This window comes from Charadrius vociferus, unplaced genomic scaffold (genome assembly GCF_000708025.1).
Source record: "Charadrius vociferus isolate BGI_N301 unplaced genomic scaffold, ASM70802v2 scaffold516, whole genome shotgun sequence".
Lineage (NCBI taxonomy): Eukaryota > Metazoa > Chordata > Aves > Charadriiformes > Charadriidae > Charadrius > Charadrius vociferus.
In genome coordinates this window covers 286,200-301,871 of record NW_009648777.1, presented here as the reverse complement: position 1 = coordinate 301,871, position 15,672 = coordinate 286,200, and positions in this window count along the sequence as shown.

Sequence of the window (15,672 nt, the reverse complement as noted above, 5' to 3'; positions counted from 1 at the left end):
GGAATGTGTTCTTCTTACAACATATAGTTAAGCTGTGGGTGTCTTTGCTGCACCTGCTTGTGACTATTAAGCGTTTTGGGGGCTCAGGCAGTGACTAGCCACATTAACGAGGGGAAATCCTGTAAAGCCTATTCAACACATAGACGCTGTCTTCGCCTCAAGAAGTTCCCTAACTTCAAATTCCTGGCATCTGGAAAAATATAGAGGAAAAGAAACAGTTTAAAGTATCTGTATATGTTTTCCCTACTCTTTTCCAAGCATTCTTTATTGGTCATTAAGAGTACCAAGATACTGTTCGAGATAAACCTGTAATGAGATGTGACACAGCTGTTGTCATGCTCTTTTGTCCTAAGGCCCTGAAATGTCACGGCATTTCCAGGATACAAAACAAGGCCTCTGTTGTCTTGCATTTTATGAGCAGCTGAAGAAATCTCTCCTACACACCAAATGAAATGAAGCAACCAATAAAATAGAGAAGGCTGATTCACAAATTATGCTGAGTCAATTTTCCAGTCCTCATGCTGCTGATTTCGTATCCTAGACTGACCATAGGAATAGCAATGTCAGCAGGAAAAAAAAGAAACTATAATTGCCACAGTGGAAGGATGATTTAGAAACTTCACAGCATGATGAGGAAGAGTAACTGTAGTCTTAGATTACACCATTACTGCGTACCAGAACCATGTTAGAACTGGTACATAAATTCTGCTTCAATTAATCACGTCCGGTAAACTACAGAAAACATATAATTTCAGAAACTCCCACTGATTTGAATTGGGTTTCTCTGTTCCTGGAACCACCATCCAATTTAATTTGCATTTATCTGATTAACATATGCATTTATTAGTGTTAATATATCAGTGAATGAGGCCTCAGCACTTGGTGGCCTGTTGCTTTATTCTCTCTTCCTGGGAGTCAGTGAAGAGGGCTTTCCCCCTGGCGGTTATATTGTGCTTGCAGTGGTAGCGTCACTGTGATTTCCCAAAGCGATCAATTGGCAATTGCAACAAAAAATTGCTCATCATTATGAATTCCAACATGGCATAGCAGTGCTATGTTCAATCTTTCCTGGGAACCTTTGCCCATCTTGACATGAGTATCTGCTCAATTTTAACCTCTCGTAAAGTATTTTCTTGATCCAGGGTTATAAAAAGGCAGTGATAAATAGGAAACATATTGTCTGCATTCAGGCAGTCACCATCTCAGTGCATCTTTTCCATCTGCCCGTTCTGAGTAATGTAATAATGTTGCCACTGAGCTGAAACCACCAAAACACAAGGCCAAGTTATGAGCTAATATTGGCGCTGAGTAAATTGGTGTGGTGAATAAAAACAATTAGCCACAGCTCCTCAGACACTTGCTAACACAGACACTAAATGGTGCCAAAATAAAAACGTACATTGTACCACACTGCCAACAGGGTTGTTTAGGAGCCTGAAATATAGCGTCACTCATGTACCGCCACAGGGTGGTAGCCGCAGAGTCTGAATTCTGCACTTCTTGTTCCAGCGTTCTTCTTCTTGTTCCTAATTCCAAGTTTTCGTAAGCCTGGCCACCACACTGAGCATTGCTGCGAGAGCATGCCAATGACTGCATAGCATTCTGCATTAAAAGCCTTTGCGTAAGTCTTTAGATCAAAACCCCAACAAACTAATTGTAGCCTTCTAACCTCCTTCCACAGGCTTCACATGAGGCCTCTAATTCTAGGGTGCTCTACTTTACAGCTACATCTTACTTCCCAGCTCAGATAATTCAGGTTCCACAGAAAGAACTGGTTTGAATAGTTTCTTATAACAGCTGAAACAGGAGATTAATGAGAAAAATCGATCGAAAGAGGAAAGCAGTTGGACAAGTGCAGACCAAAAGGAAGAGAAAGAAGGATAAGGAAACAAAAAGGAAATCTGTAAAATAATGAAATAGTAAAGATTCCTTGGAGGGTGTGGAATCTTCCTGCTCCTGTCTGCGCTGGCCTGACTCATTGCAGCCTTAGTTTTGGCACTCTAAGTTATTACCCATGTCACCATATGCCAGAAGGAAATGTGCCATTCTGATGCCAGATGTAGGAAATTATGCACGAAATACTGATTCACTGCAAGGAAAATAGCACATTCATAAAAACTCACCTGTAAGGCATGTGGCACACTAAATAAATATAGCCCACTTTCAGTATTAAATTAAAATGGTGAATATGCATGTAATTCTTCAGTCATATGCAGAATCAAACTCAGAAAAGATACGTAAATATTTTTTTTAGCCATTTTGATATTTTGTGTAGCAGCACTTGGGGTTTGAAACAGCCACTTCTGTCTAGTGCTTCATTCTAAGCCACAAGGGAGCAAAGGTCCATTGGCCAGCAAGACGGGATTTCTTGGTAATATTATCATTATTACTTATTGGTAATGACAATACCTTTATTAAACCAACTACTTTGTGTGGGAGACATAAGTATATGGACCACAAAGCCTTCATCATGCCATTTTTATATTTCCTTGTACAGTGAAAATACCCAGGTTATTTAACTGTCCAGTAGAGTTTTGTATTTTTTTGACAGAAAACTCAGGATGCACTTCAAGAACAACACTCTCAAGTCATTGTGTACTGCAGGCCACATTTCACTCTGACACGTTACTACAACAATGGAGTTTCACACAGATATATGAGAGCAAAAAAATACTTTTCTTAACTTTACAGCCTTCTTCAGTGAGGAACTGAGTTTGTACTTTACAGGAGGTAATCAACTACTATCACCTCTGGTTTAACTGTGGGGAAACTGAAGACATAAATATCCCAGAACTGTGACCGACGTCTCCTCCCTTCTGAAGCCATACAATGCTGAAGGATTGTCCTCCCAGCAAATTATCACAGTCAGCAATCTTTCCTACAGACACAAAAATCTCTTGCCAACAAAACAGAACATCGTGGCAATATGATTAGAAAATTTTATAGGCAAACACGGGCTCTTTACGAATTCTTGCAGCCTAAATGGAAGACAAAACTCTTCCATTTTATTTTTTCATACCGCTCAGAAGGGACGAATGGTAAAGAGCTCATACTGAGAAATACAATAAAGCACATACAAGATGTACGTTTCTACCGAACATGTGCTCTCATTTATTTTTATTCTTACTCTGTTTGACAAACAGCTTTTCTAGCACAAGGGTTGCATCTGGGTTGCACTACAGCCAAGTCTTACCCTTTTCGGTTTTAGCCAGAACTGCAGCTTAGCCCTCTTTTCCGTACAAAATAGCAAACGGGCCTTTGCTGGTTTGAAGAATCTTTTCTACATTATCAGCCTGTTTTCAAACCCTGTGAAGGCAAGCTGGGTAGCTAAAGTGTGGGCGAATGGTGCTCATGAGAAAGGCTTCCCTACAGCTCTTATTCAGTAGGTGTGCCATGGCAAAGACTGCAATTTCAGATTCCTTGAATCTCACAGGATTTTTCCCATAATCTGAATTATTTGTCGACTTGTCCCATGACTTTCTGTCCTGCTCCACCAGACGTGATATATCTAAGTCACAAGGTGTGAACAGTTGCGCTGGAATCATTCCAAACTAGTCTCAAACTTCCTATTTACACTGATAGTAAACAGAAAACTTCAACCTAGAAGTCGCTCCACTGCAGCCAATAAAATTATACTACAGGTGAACGTAGCCTGCAGATGCTTTTGCCTCATGCCTGCCATGTATCGAAGTACTTGTCCTGCGGATGAACTCATTAGTATTTACTATGAATAGCTTACTGAACTATGGAAAACACCAGTTCTCTCTACCTCTGTGCAGTAGCAATTTTTCATTTCAGGGTTTTTCCAAAGGCACACCCTATTTACTAGTCATCATCTCTTAACTATTAGCAACATTCTCCTTCCATGGCACATGAATAATAGTATATTGCAATGGTAGGAATGCATTAGATACCTTAAACTCACTACGGGGCAGGAACTGGGTAGCGCATTATGACCAAGGCTGACTGTCATTTCTCCTTAAATTCTACTTTTCTGTGGGAGTGCTCTCAGACAAATTATTTTTGAGATTCAATTGTCCCCATGCACATTCTGGAAGATTTTTATGTACACACCTTTTTTAGTCACATCTTTTCAGTGACAGATGAGTTGATTTGTCTGAAAGTACAAGTTCCCACACACACGCATATGCCCCTGATAATGCTATGGTTAGATGAAAAATGAGAAAGATTGAAATTAACAATATCAGAGCGGACACATCTTAAAAGCCGACTTAGAAAAAAAACGGCCTAGCAAGGAGATGGATCGGGGAATGAAGATGAGAAATTATTGTTATTTCAGATACACATTTCCTAGAGTAAGTGCCATTTCCAGAAGTGATGTAAGCATGTCAATGCTTAAGTCAGACTGAAAGCCAGCAGAATCTACACGACTAAGTGAGCTCACAGGTTATTAATTTAAGATATGAATAGCATTTGGTGGTAAAACTTGCTGAGGGCACTTATTCCGAAATACAAATGACTTTACCCAGTTCATTCTTACCAGTTTGCAAAAAGGCCAGTCTTCACATCTATTGTAATACCAATACAATTATTACTATTACAGTTACACCATTCTAGTTTGGCTTCACATTTCCCTGTTTAGACCAGCAAAGAGTCACTTTCAAAAAAGTAATGTTTTTACAGCGCTATTAGATGTGGACCTAAAGTTTTGCAAGTTTTGGAACTTCAAGAGATTTACTAATTGCACCATGAAAATCTCAGGTTGGCTCAGCATTTGAGGGATGCTGCTGTCTGAAGCTTTAGATAATTTTGTTGAAAGGTATCAGTCCAAAGAAGGTCAGATGCATTACGATGCTACATAATGGCTAACAGCTTAGGAAAAGAGGTACCAACTTCTGCCTGAGCACCTACAGGGAAATTAAAAACCTCTAAGTATATTTTCAGAACTCAAATACAAACAATAAATAAAACCAACTCTTTTATACCCTCCCAGAGGGGACCAGGCCACTACATGCACTAAAGACACAGCCAAGAACAAGACTGGGGACATGACATACGATGCACAAGCCTGATGTATTGACACAGCATGTATGCTTCAAATTCAGGAAAAAAAATCACATGGTTGACTTTAATAGTACAGATGATAACTCCTTCCCTATAAAGCAGGAGCAGCCTATAAGGTGTTCAGCCAATCTCCACAGCAAATTCCCTGCTGTGTTTAATGGATTATTCCCACCCACACAAGCCAGTAACCACAGTCAGCAAAATCAAAGATTCACATAACTGCTTACATCCAAATACAGTGAAATAATTTGTCAACATCCCTTGTAATAAAAAACAAATCCAGAATTCTATTTTCCACCTCACACCAAGACTCAAACTTAGAAATGTTCGTAACTTTTGTCTCAACAACCACTTTTATCCTCGACGTTCATACTTTCTAAGTTTGTAGCAGCAACAAAGTATCCTGGCATAAGTTTTCTGCATCATCTCACAAATGTTTCTTCATGCACAGGCAGTGTTTAAGTCAAAGCACTGTACAGTTCATATTTTTCAATATCAGCTGTCTATTTAATAGAATCTAATAATAATATTGTCAGATTACTGGCTGCCATTGATTAGGAAATCACTATTTAAACTAAAATCATGACTATATTCAAAACCACAGCTTTATTACCCTTTCTGCTCTACCTGCACCTACAATACTGAGGTGAGGACAGAAGTACAGTCCTAGAGTACAAAACTGGGTGCTATGAATAACAGCAATGTCTTCCAAAGAGCTGAGCATCCATCAGTTCTTTCCAAATTCCTAAGAATCACATGAGAGCTAATGTTCAGGCATGTCACTTCAAACTTTAGCTGAAGTGATAAACCTTCTTTAAAATTTCACAGGCCCTCTGCATTTTGAACCTACTTCAGAGATAAAATCAGGACTGGATGAGCATTAGGGAAAGTTCCTCACACCAAAAAGCTGGAAGAATTACTTCACAGTTCATTCAAAATCAGCCCTTCCTCAATTGAAATGCAGCACACCTAACTGACGCTGGCATGAGAGAATATAGAGGCAAAGACGTGCTTAGGACTACCCTTCCAACAGCATCTGCACTAGATGAAAACACTTCAGCAGTAAAAAGGAAGGACCTGCATCCTCAGCATATTAATATTTGAACATTATTGCACAGAAATTTAATCAGAGGATTTTTTTATAATGTTAACAGGGTCGGTTCCCTATTCTGTCCCATTTGTCTGCAACAAAGAGGATTGATTCATTCACAAAAAGTTCAGCAGCCGTAGCTGTCACGCCAAGTGCACACACCCTAGCTTAAGCAGACATAATAAAACAGAACAGGCCCCATTACTCTACCTGATCAGCACCAGTTGCATCGTTACTACATCCACTGAATCTGGATATGTTCACGTATGGCATTATGTGGTTATGACAAATACAGCAATACAGAAACAATTACGAAATAAAATGTATGCTCCTACACTTTGCGTATCCTGCTATTTACATATTTCTCATTTGGTTCGCCCTTAAGTGGTTTGCTTGAAAGTATTTGGGTTGTAATAAAAATAAATTTTTCCACGTGGATTTACTATGATAGGGGCTCCACAGGACATGTCAGAGGGGTGAACGTCATCTTGGTTTATCACGTGAGGTGCAGAAAGGCCCAAAATTCAGCCCTTTACGTTAGAGGGATAAATAAGGCTCTCCCGGGAGAGAGGCCGGAGAGGAGACTGGAGAAGGAACCGCATCCTATTTAGAGCAATGCTACATGAAGATATTTATACTGAAAAGCCACTATACCAAATGACCCGCATTTGATCTCTTGTGTGTTAATGTCTCAGGATTGCACAGACATAGTCAACTCCCTGACTGCAGCAGACAGGCTGGAAACCAAAGGAAGGTGGTTAATCACATAACTTGTAGCAAAGTCATAGCAAAGGATGTTGTAAATATTACAAGAGCTTACAAGAGTGTCCTATGGATAACGTGCAGACATATGGAAAAAAATCCAAAAGCTGTTGCCTAGCTCAGGCAGTCCATGAAACAGAAATCAATGGCACTACAGGATCAGTTCTGGGAAACTACTGCCACGTGCCTGGTCTGTTCTCTTCTTTCCTAAAAGTAAGTTTTTGGCTACTGTCTGGGACAGGAAGCTAGCCCAGATGGATCTTCAGTCTCATTCAGAGTGGCTGTTCTTATGAAAGTCAAGTGTACTTCACTCTGCAGTCTACCACTATTAGGAGAAGTTGGATTTATCCCCTACCCTCCTCATGTCTCTTTGTAGAAAACAGCCACATGGATAGGCGGTGTCTTACTGCATTGCAAAGACAAAGCACTCTGTACTTTGACGAACCAGGACAAATCAAAGTAAGGTATATGAAAAACTGTGTCCTAAAAGGAATTGCTGTAGGTAAGCAACCTCCACCCCTGACCTTGGCAGTGCCAAAACACACCCATGGATAGATAGTACGAAACATGTTCTTCCCTTTCCCCCTCTGCCCCCCATTCCCTTACTGCCATTCACAGGTGATCTGAAATGACTGCTCCCTCTCCACAACCTCGAGAAAGTCGTTCCTGCACTGGCTACTGCTCAACAGACTTTAGTGCATCTGCACACGTAATGGTTTCACTCCAGGAGATGCTGTCTATCAGAAACCACTGTCAGCACATTGTCCTGTTGCCACATGTCTGTCTCGGGAATAGCACCGATTCCAGAGAGACCTGCATCTGGCTTCCCTTGACCGCAGCAGCAGCAAAGTGTAAAATCCCAAGTCTCCAAGGCAGAATTTTCACTTTCGCTGCCCGGTGCACACCAAAGACTGGGACTGAAACACTGACAACAACCAGTTTCCCTCAGGAGCCAGAAGTTGTAATATACCTTCTGGAATAGAAGGCTGTTTTATACGTTGTTTTCGAAAACTGAGGGTCAGTGAAGACTGCTAAAATTCTTCCCTCCTGCTTTATGTCATATGTTTTTCTTCAGATGCAAGCTAATCTACTAAAACAGCAATGGAAGTATCTTCTTGTGCAACTCCGGATTTTTGCCTCCCACCCAATTTTCAGCATGGAATTATATTGCCCAACAAGTAACGCTAATAAAACAAGACATATCAAAATCGTCTCGTTTTTTTAAAGCCCTCTTGGAACTTAGGACTTTGTCATCAGTTCTTTGAAATTCTCAATACACTAAGCATGAAGAAAGTTAAGCTTGACAGTACCCTAGAAGCTTCAGATAAATGCCTATAGATAGTCAAGCGTACAGGGTCACATTAAGCCTACTGTTGCAACTTAAAACTGGATTTAACCCTTGTCACTATTTTTCTTGGCGCAAAAAATGGAACCGGAAAGAGAGTTTCCATGTATAATTCCACCTTTGAGTGATGAGCATAATAGCCTTTGTGCTGTAGTGTAATAAACTTGATGAACTGAAAACATTTATAAGCTATTTAGAGGAATAGCTAGGAAATTGCTTTGTATCTCCATAGCTGTAGAACATGGAAGTAGCATGCTTTCACAGAAAAATTATAAATTGCTTAGCCTACAAGGGTAGGCTAAGCATGACTATTACCATCTGAATAGCATGTCAGTTGTTTGCAATGACCTCTGTGAGAAGCCAGGAAAATTTCTTGAAAAGTATACTCCATTTAGCATTAAAAATAGAGCAACAAGTACTTCAGGAAAGACACAGCCAAGCGTCTTGCTCCATGGATACAAATTCACTATCCTCCGTAGAACAAGAGTGCACTCAGAAACTCAGTTGTCAAGCTAGCAACAATTATTATGCGGCTTGGCGTTTAGGTTTTTTGCCAGTACTATTTGAATAAAGTAGCTGAACACATTGTCAGTAAAGGCACTGCATTTCAAGGAGTTTCCACACTCAGGCTAAATAAAAAGCAGGTTCCTATGCCCTGTGCAGAAATGGCTTTCCACAAAAAACAAATAGCATACAATTTTTCTACGTGAAGCATCAGGTATCGTAAGTAAAGTTCACCTACTGACTTAAGGACAAATTTATCCTTAGGATAAATCTCTTATCATTCCCGACCACCATAAATCTGACTTTTCCCCTCAGTCCAGAGTTTCCTTCATACTGTCAGCTGCTAGCAGCACAGCTTCGCTTCCGATACCTGCACTAAATGCATAATCCCACTTAAGACCTGTACTTGGTACCTACATTTGATGCTTCTCTTCAACTGATTGTTGATATCTCCTATATCTATTTTTAGGATGTCTTTCATATATACTTCTGTAACTTTCATTGTATTAGTGAATTTTCAACAAAGTGCTGATTTCCTGTCAGTTTCCAGAATAGCACTTTTTCTGTAATATCCAGATGATAAATATAACACACCCCATAGCAATTATTTTTATTTCAGCAAGCTTGCTAGTCCTCTTTTCCTCATTCAATATTACCTTTAAATTCCATCTGTAATTAAATCGAAACCAAAGTCACAAAGCGTCCGGTTTGCACAGCAAGGAAAATATAATTAAGTTTTTAAAAACTACAGGGAAAGCAAACAAATTCTGATTCAGAGAAATGCATTGAACGTGGTCTTGGTGTGTTCATGTAACATAGCACATTTTTTTAACTTTTACTTGCAGTGTCATTTTGACCAGCATCTTCTGCTGTCCAAGAACACTGCACTCCTCACCATAAGGGTATTCAACTAGATTTTTACTACTACACCATCATGTAAAATGGACCCTTTTTCTTTCAACACTTAAAACTAACTAGATCATTTAGAGACATTTCTTTGTAAGTTTCCTCCCATGCCCTTCTCTCTAAGAGACAAGACCCGAAATCACTACACATTTTCATAGATTCATTTAAACGCTTTTTCTGTAATTCTCCTGCTGATCCTAGACAGCTGCCAGCAGCGTAGACCCTGGATACAAATTCACCGACCCTCATCAGTACGTAAAGGTGTCTTCCAAAAAGAGTGCTCAAAGCAACCTAATGCAAATCTATCTCTGTCTTGCCCTAGCCCCAGCCCACCACAGTATTTGTTGCTTTTCCCCAGGTGATTTTCAGCCCTTTACAGCCCTCCTCCTAATGTTCAATCAGCTGCTCACCTCAGCCATAAATGCCAGTATTCCACCATTCGCCCAGAACGAAACGCCTCTTCAGTGCACAAAAGCAAAGCTTGGGAAGGAACCATGTGTCCTTGCCTGAAAAAAAAAACGTAGAACAAAAAGTCAACGATGGAAAGGTAGAGAATTTGGACTGTCTATTGCACAAAAACTTTGTGCTGTAAAAAAAAAAACAAAACCAGATGTGACAAGAGAGGAATTCTGCAGCAGTGACACGACTGCTGCTATGTCTCCAATTCCCCACAAAGAAGGATGGTGACATTGTCAATATATATAAGGGAACAGCAACTCTAATATGTAGATGACAGCTATTTGGGAGTCTATATAATTTTCAAGAAGATTTGGGAAAATAAACATTTTCAATAAACGTCATGAGCTTAGAAAGTCTCATATAGATAACATTGGCATTATGACATCTTTTCTTTATTTTTAACTTGAAAAACATATTGAAAATTGTGACTTCACTTTATATAATTTCCAGGGTTTTTTTAGTTATGCATATGAACTGGAGATAAGTTACTTTCTGAGATTGTCTACAAATGAGTGTTTAATAAAAAATTTAGTTATCTAGTGAGTAGATCTATCAAAAAGACAGCTGAAGAACGGTTTGGCAAGTGACAAGAATGAAGGTAACTAGTACGGGTCTGCTGGGAACTTAAATGTGGATTTACTTTGTTTTCAACTCATAAAGACATCTGTTGACTCGTAGCAGTGCTAATTGTATCTGCATACCAAAGGAAAAGCAACATAAATGCTGGTTGTACGTTTTGCTGATGTATGTTATCAGAAAAATAATTTTCATTTGTGGTTTTCTTTTTTTAATAGAATAAGCTTTAACGTAAGATCCACGGGAAGATTCCTTTATCAGACATAATTTGTAATGTGTGATTAAACTACATGCCAAAAGTCTTGGCAATGTTTATAATTCATAATGATTATTTTAGAATAACCTAAAAGACAATATAAATGCAATTAAGATATGTCAATCAGGATTAAGAGGAGCTCCCCAAGGCTGAAAATCCATGTTCCCTGCTGTTGTACTCAGAGCAAAGAGCCCAACCACCAACATGATACCTCATTTCCACTCGTGCAGAATTGTATAACGAGTCACAGTATGCGAGAAGAGTCATAGTAGAGCAAATATACCTATTACAAATTTAACTGATCTAAACTTGACTAGGAAATGACGCAGTTTGAGTAGAATCTGCTTAAACTTACAGCACATTTTGCATTCCTTGCAATTCAAATGGACTGCTTGGTTAGTCTGACTAATAACGAGAAACAATGAAAAAGTAAAAATAGTACATACTTATGCAAATATATTACAGAATTTGGAGCTTGTTATTATTTAGGAATAGCTGTTACTATTAATAATAGTAATAGTCATTACTGTCTACCAATGGTTTTGTAATAATAGAAATTGTTGTTTCATTTAAAATCAAATCAAAATCATTTCCTTGTTTCTCCATGAAAAGATGCATTTAAAGGATCCAATAATATCCGCAAAAGGCATTATAAATGTTTATTGCTGTGGTTAATGATTCCTATTTTATTTACTTTTTAAAAATAATACCTGTGCTCCAAATTCGATCCCACACCAAAGGCTAGAATTTTCCTTTTTCACATAAAAAGGTACTTCCTATTGTTTCTGCTGTAGGGTCCTTTAGACTGCGATAGTAAGACAGGGAGCAGAGAAAAGGAAAACCTTAATTTATTTTAATTGTGCTAGAGAAAGACCAGAAAAACCCACATTGAGTATTTAGGACCTCTGCAGAAATACCATGCACTGTTACTGAATGACCCAAACTCACATCAGTGCTTCCAATACTCTGCTTACTTAAGTAGACATTTCAGAGTCAGACCATGCCAGGCAATAAATGCTAGTTATTAATCAAAAATGCATCTATCCATAAACTTTAGCACTCTGAGAGCATTGATTTACTGCCTTGACATCTGTAGAAAAGGATGCCAAAACCCCTAAAACTAAACACTGTCATTAAACGAGACTTGGCTGGGTATTTATTTCTTCTGTTCGTGCCTTAAAACTGTGTATTTGTGCCAGGATTTTTCTGAACGTACAGCGTTGACAGGTAGCCGTAGGACTTCCAGTAGTTGCATGAAAAGCATAGGAAAAGAGTTTTTAAAAGATTGCCTGTGCTTTGATGTCTGTATTTCTCTTCAAGATCCTAAATATGAATTTCCATCTTGAATCTAGTTCTCTTTCATTTCCCATAGTACAATTTAATATGTGTTTCCTATTAGAACTGACAGCTACAATGAAGAGAACTTGTGCTCCTGTTTCGCTCTCTTTCTGCCACCATTATCCAGGAGCAGGTCCTAAGGGAAAATAAGATATTAAAGCAAATGAAGTCGCTGGAGGCTCTTATTTTACGTTTCAGAATATTGACTACATAGCAACTGATGTAGTTAAAGCCATCACTAATGATCATCGTGACATTCAAACAGAACTTCGGCTTCCCAATTAGTGCAAGGCGGCAGCAGGGGGGAACCAACGTGAGGCGAAACTAAGGTGTGCGATGAGTGCCTCCTGGTGGCTACCTTCCCATATGGCAGCGCTCACCAGGGAAGGCAAACGCTTGCCTTAGTAATTATCTTAATCCCCTCACAGACTTTTTATATAAACGTAAGATGAAGGCACAGTCTGGATTATTGATGCTCACTTTAAGACAGTCACGGCACATAGTAACACATGCAGACGCAATCCAGAGCGTACTGACGAAGGAAGACCCTTCAGGCTTCCAGCGATGTTCACTACCGCCTTCTTTTCCTGCTTGTGAACCAACGCTTCTGAACAGAAGTTGAGCGACGTTGGGCCCAAGTGCAAAATATGCATCTGTTAAGTAAATCAGTAACACATCTTTTTCCTTTATTTTCTCTTCTGGCTGCCCAATACCTGTGTCTCCACTTTTGCTCACATTCCAAAAATTTCCAGTTTTCTGCTGTCAGGGCCCAGGTTTTATACACAGTTCATTGCCGGAGAAAGCAGACTCCGCAGCAGGTTCTAAAAGTGTCAGATCATGGGATCTTGAGCATGGTTTCTTAAAATACAATAAAATGTTCATCCCAAATACTATGTTCATCCCTAATACTGATGTCCTTCAAAAGAGAGGCTGTGGGTGGGGTGGGGGTAGGTCGAAAAAATAAATTTTCTTAAAATACTAAACTTCCCCAGGGTAACAAGTTTTTTTCTTAAACAAATTTTTTCTCAAAATATTTTTTTTCCTAAACTAAGATTCACCTTTTCCTTAAACTAAGACCTGTCTTTTCAACCTCTTTCTCTCATACAAATGTACACCTTCCAGCAGCTGGGAAGGCATAACAGAAAAGAAAAAAGCGGAGAAGTGGACAGAAAGACATAATATTCTCCCAGGATGGATATATATATATATATATATATATTTTTAAAACTACTCATAACATTTTTTGTAGAGCAACATTTCCAGACACAGGTTTTCACGAGATGAGAGAACAATGCTTCTTACTAAATCATGTTTGACTTCCTTTTCTCACAAAAATAATCAGTAAGAGATAATTTTAAGTCGATGGGATTGGTAATGCCCAAGACAGTATTTTAGAACTGCAGTCCTTTATCATATGCACATAAAAACATTCCAAGTATAACAGACTGCAAAAAAACCTGTAAGAATACCCACCTTCTTCACAGCTCTCAATGTTTAATTCTGCTTTACCTGATATGCAAACCAATTTGCTTATTTTCAGCTTTACCATTTGTGCCAATTTCATCACTGCATTTTTGTGGATCATATGCATAGTGTTATTTATTATTGTAGTATTTTCATAAGATTTTGTATGTAATGTATTCAGCAGATCATAAGCAATAGTAATGTGGTCACTTTTTGAGGCCATGTTCTGCAAACTGTTAATTATAAATAGTGTTACTATAGCAGTGGTAAGCTTGCAAGTGAGTTTTTTCAGGAATGATACAAAAAGGCAGCATATCATTTCGGTGTGAATGACTGATATTGGTATGACTGATACATTCTGTTTGTGGAAAATTTTAACAACCGCAATTCAAAGTTTTGTAGTCAAGTATACAAACCTTGCATTAAAAAAATGAGTGGACAACCTTTTTCATCCTAGACAAAAAGAAACTTTTGACAGAATTCTCTTCTCTGTAATACCTGTCTTTAGTCCCACTGATATTTTTTTCATTTCCCCATCCTGTTTTCTGTTATCCTCGTCAGCTTTTTTTTCTTTAAATATCTTGCCCATTCTTTGTGATAAATATATATATATACCTCCTTCAAGTAACCAACTCCCTTTTTTAGGATCAATTTCAATTCCTTTTCCCACCACCACATAAAGTGTCAGTCTACCTGTACTTGAATATCTGTTTTTATGGCACCATCAATACAACAGTCCTTAAAAAACCAGCACTCTAACAGTGGCTAAATTTTATATAAATGAGTTTAAATATTCAATTTACATTCATAATCTTCAGTTCTTTAGAAGCTGGATAGGAAAAATTAGCATTTGAAGATCTTTGTTCTGTCTTAAAGATCTGCAGTATGTTCAGGACCATAAGTTTTCACAGGATTTCCTATAGCCTCACACTTTCGTTTTTCTAAAAACAGGATAACACGAAATAATCATGGGAGTAAAGGACAGTGTATATAACTGTGTCAATGAAACTTGGATAAGTGTCCTTTTTTAAAAATAGCTTTATAATTAATCCAGTACGTACGTGGTAAAAGGTGTGTAAAGTCTGGTGTCACTACTTACAAAATAAGAGATGGCAACCTAAAGGCGAAGATTTACAGAATATCTACAATACTGGAAGAGACAAAGATTCTAGGAAGACAAGTCATTAAAAAACAACATGCACTTCTTCTGTGGAAGCATCTGAGCCATGTTCCCCACACAAACACCTCACGGATCAAAAAATTTGACAGTACCGTCGCAGAAACAGCAGCCTCAGTAAACGCATCGCATCTTTTCAAAGCTTTCATAAAGGAATTCTCCAACTGCCAGCAGGCCCAGGTAAGGCTGCCGCTATTATTTTGGCAAGCTTTGTCACTGCTATTTCAGCTCTCAGTTTGTTTTCTTCCCTTCCTCTGCACCGAGGAATTTCTCCACGCTTTTTATTGGAAAAATCTGCCATAAAACACGACAGAAAACACTAATATGTGAGCAGAAGGACAGTCCTAGAGAATTCCCCTGGGAAAACGCCAAGCAGCGGCGGAGAATTACCCAGGATTTGCATGTTGCCTGCGCAGCTCCCACTCGGCGTCGCCTTCGCCCGTACCACATTTTGGCGGGAACGGACTCCTCCACAGGAGCGACGGGACCCACAGGCCGCCCGCCTTCTGCACCACCCTCCGCAGGGGTACCTGCCCCACGCCCCGGAGCGCGGGGGGGGGAAGGTCTTTGTGTGGAAGGCTGTGCCGCTCGTCCTCTCAGCGCACACACCGGTGGGGTTTGCTAGCCCCTAGGGCCGATTTGCTAGCCACACGGGGGATGGCCGGCCCACAGGCGTGCCTTCACTAGACGCGCTACCGCCGCCCTTTGAAATCTGAGGGGCGGTGTATTCGTTTCTCCTTTCAGCCGCGCTCTCCCTCTCACGGCCGCCC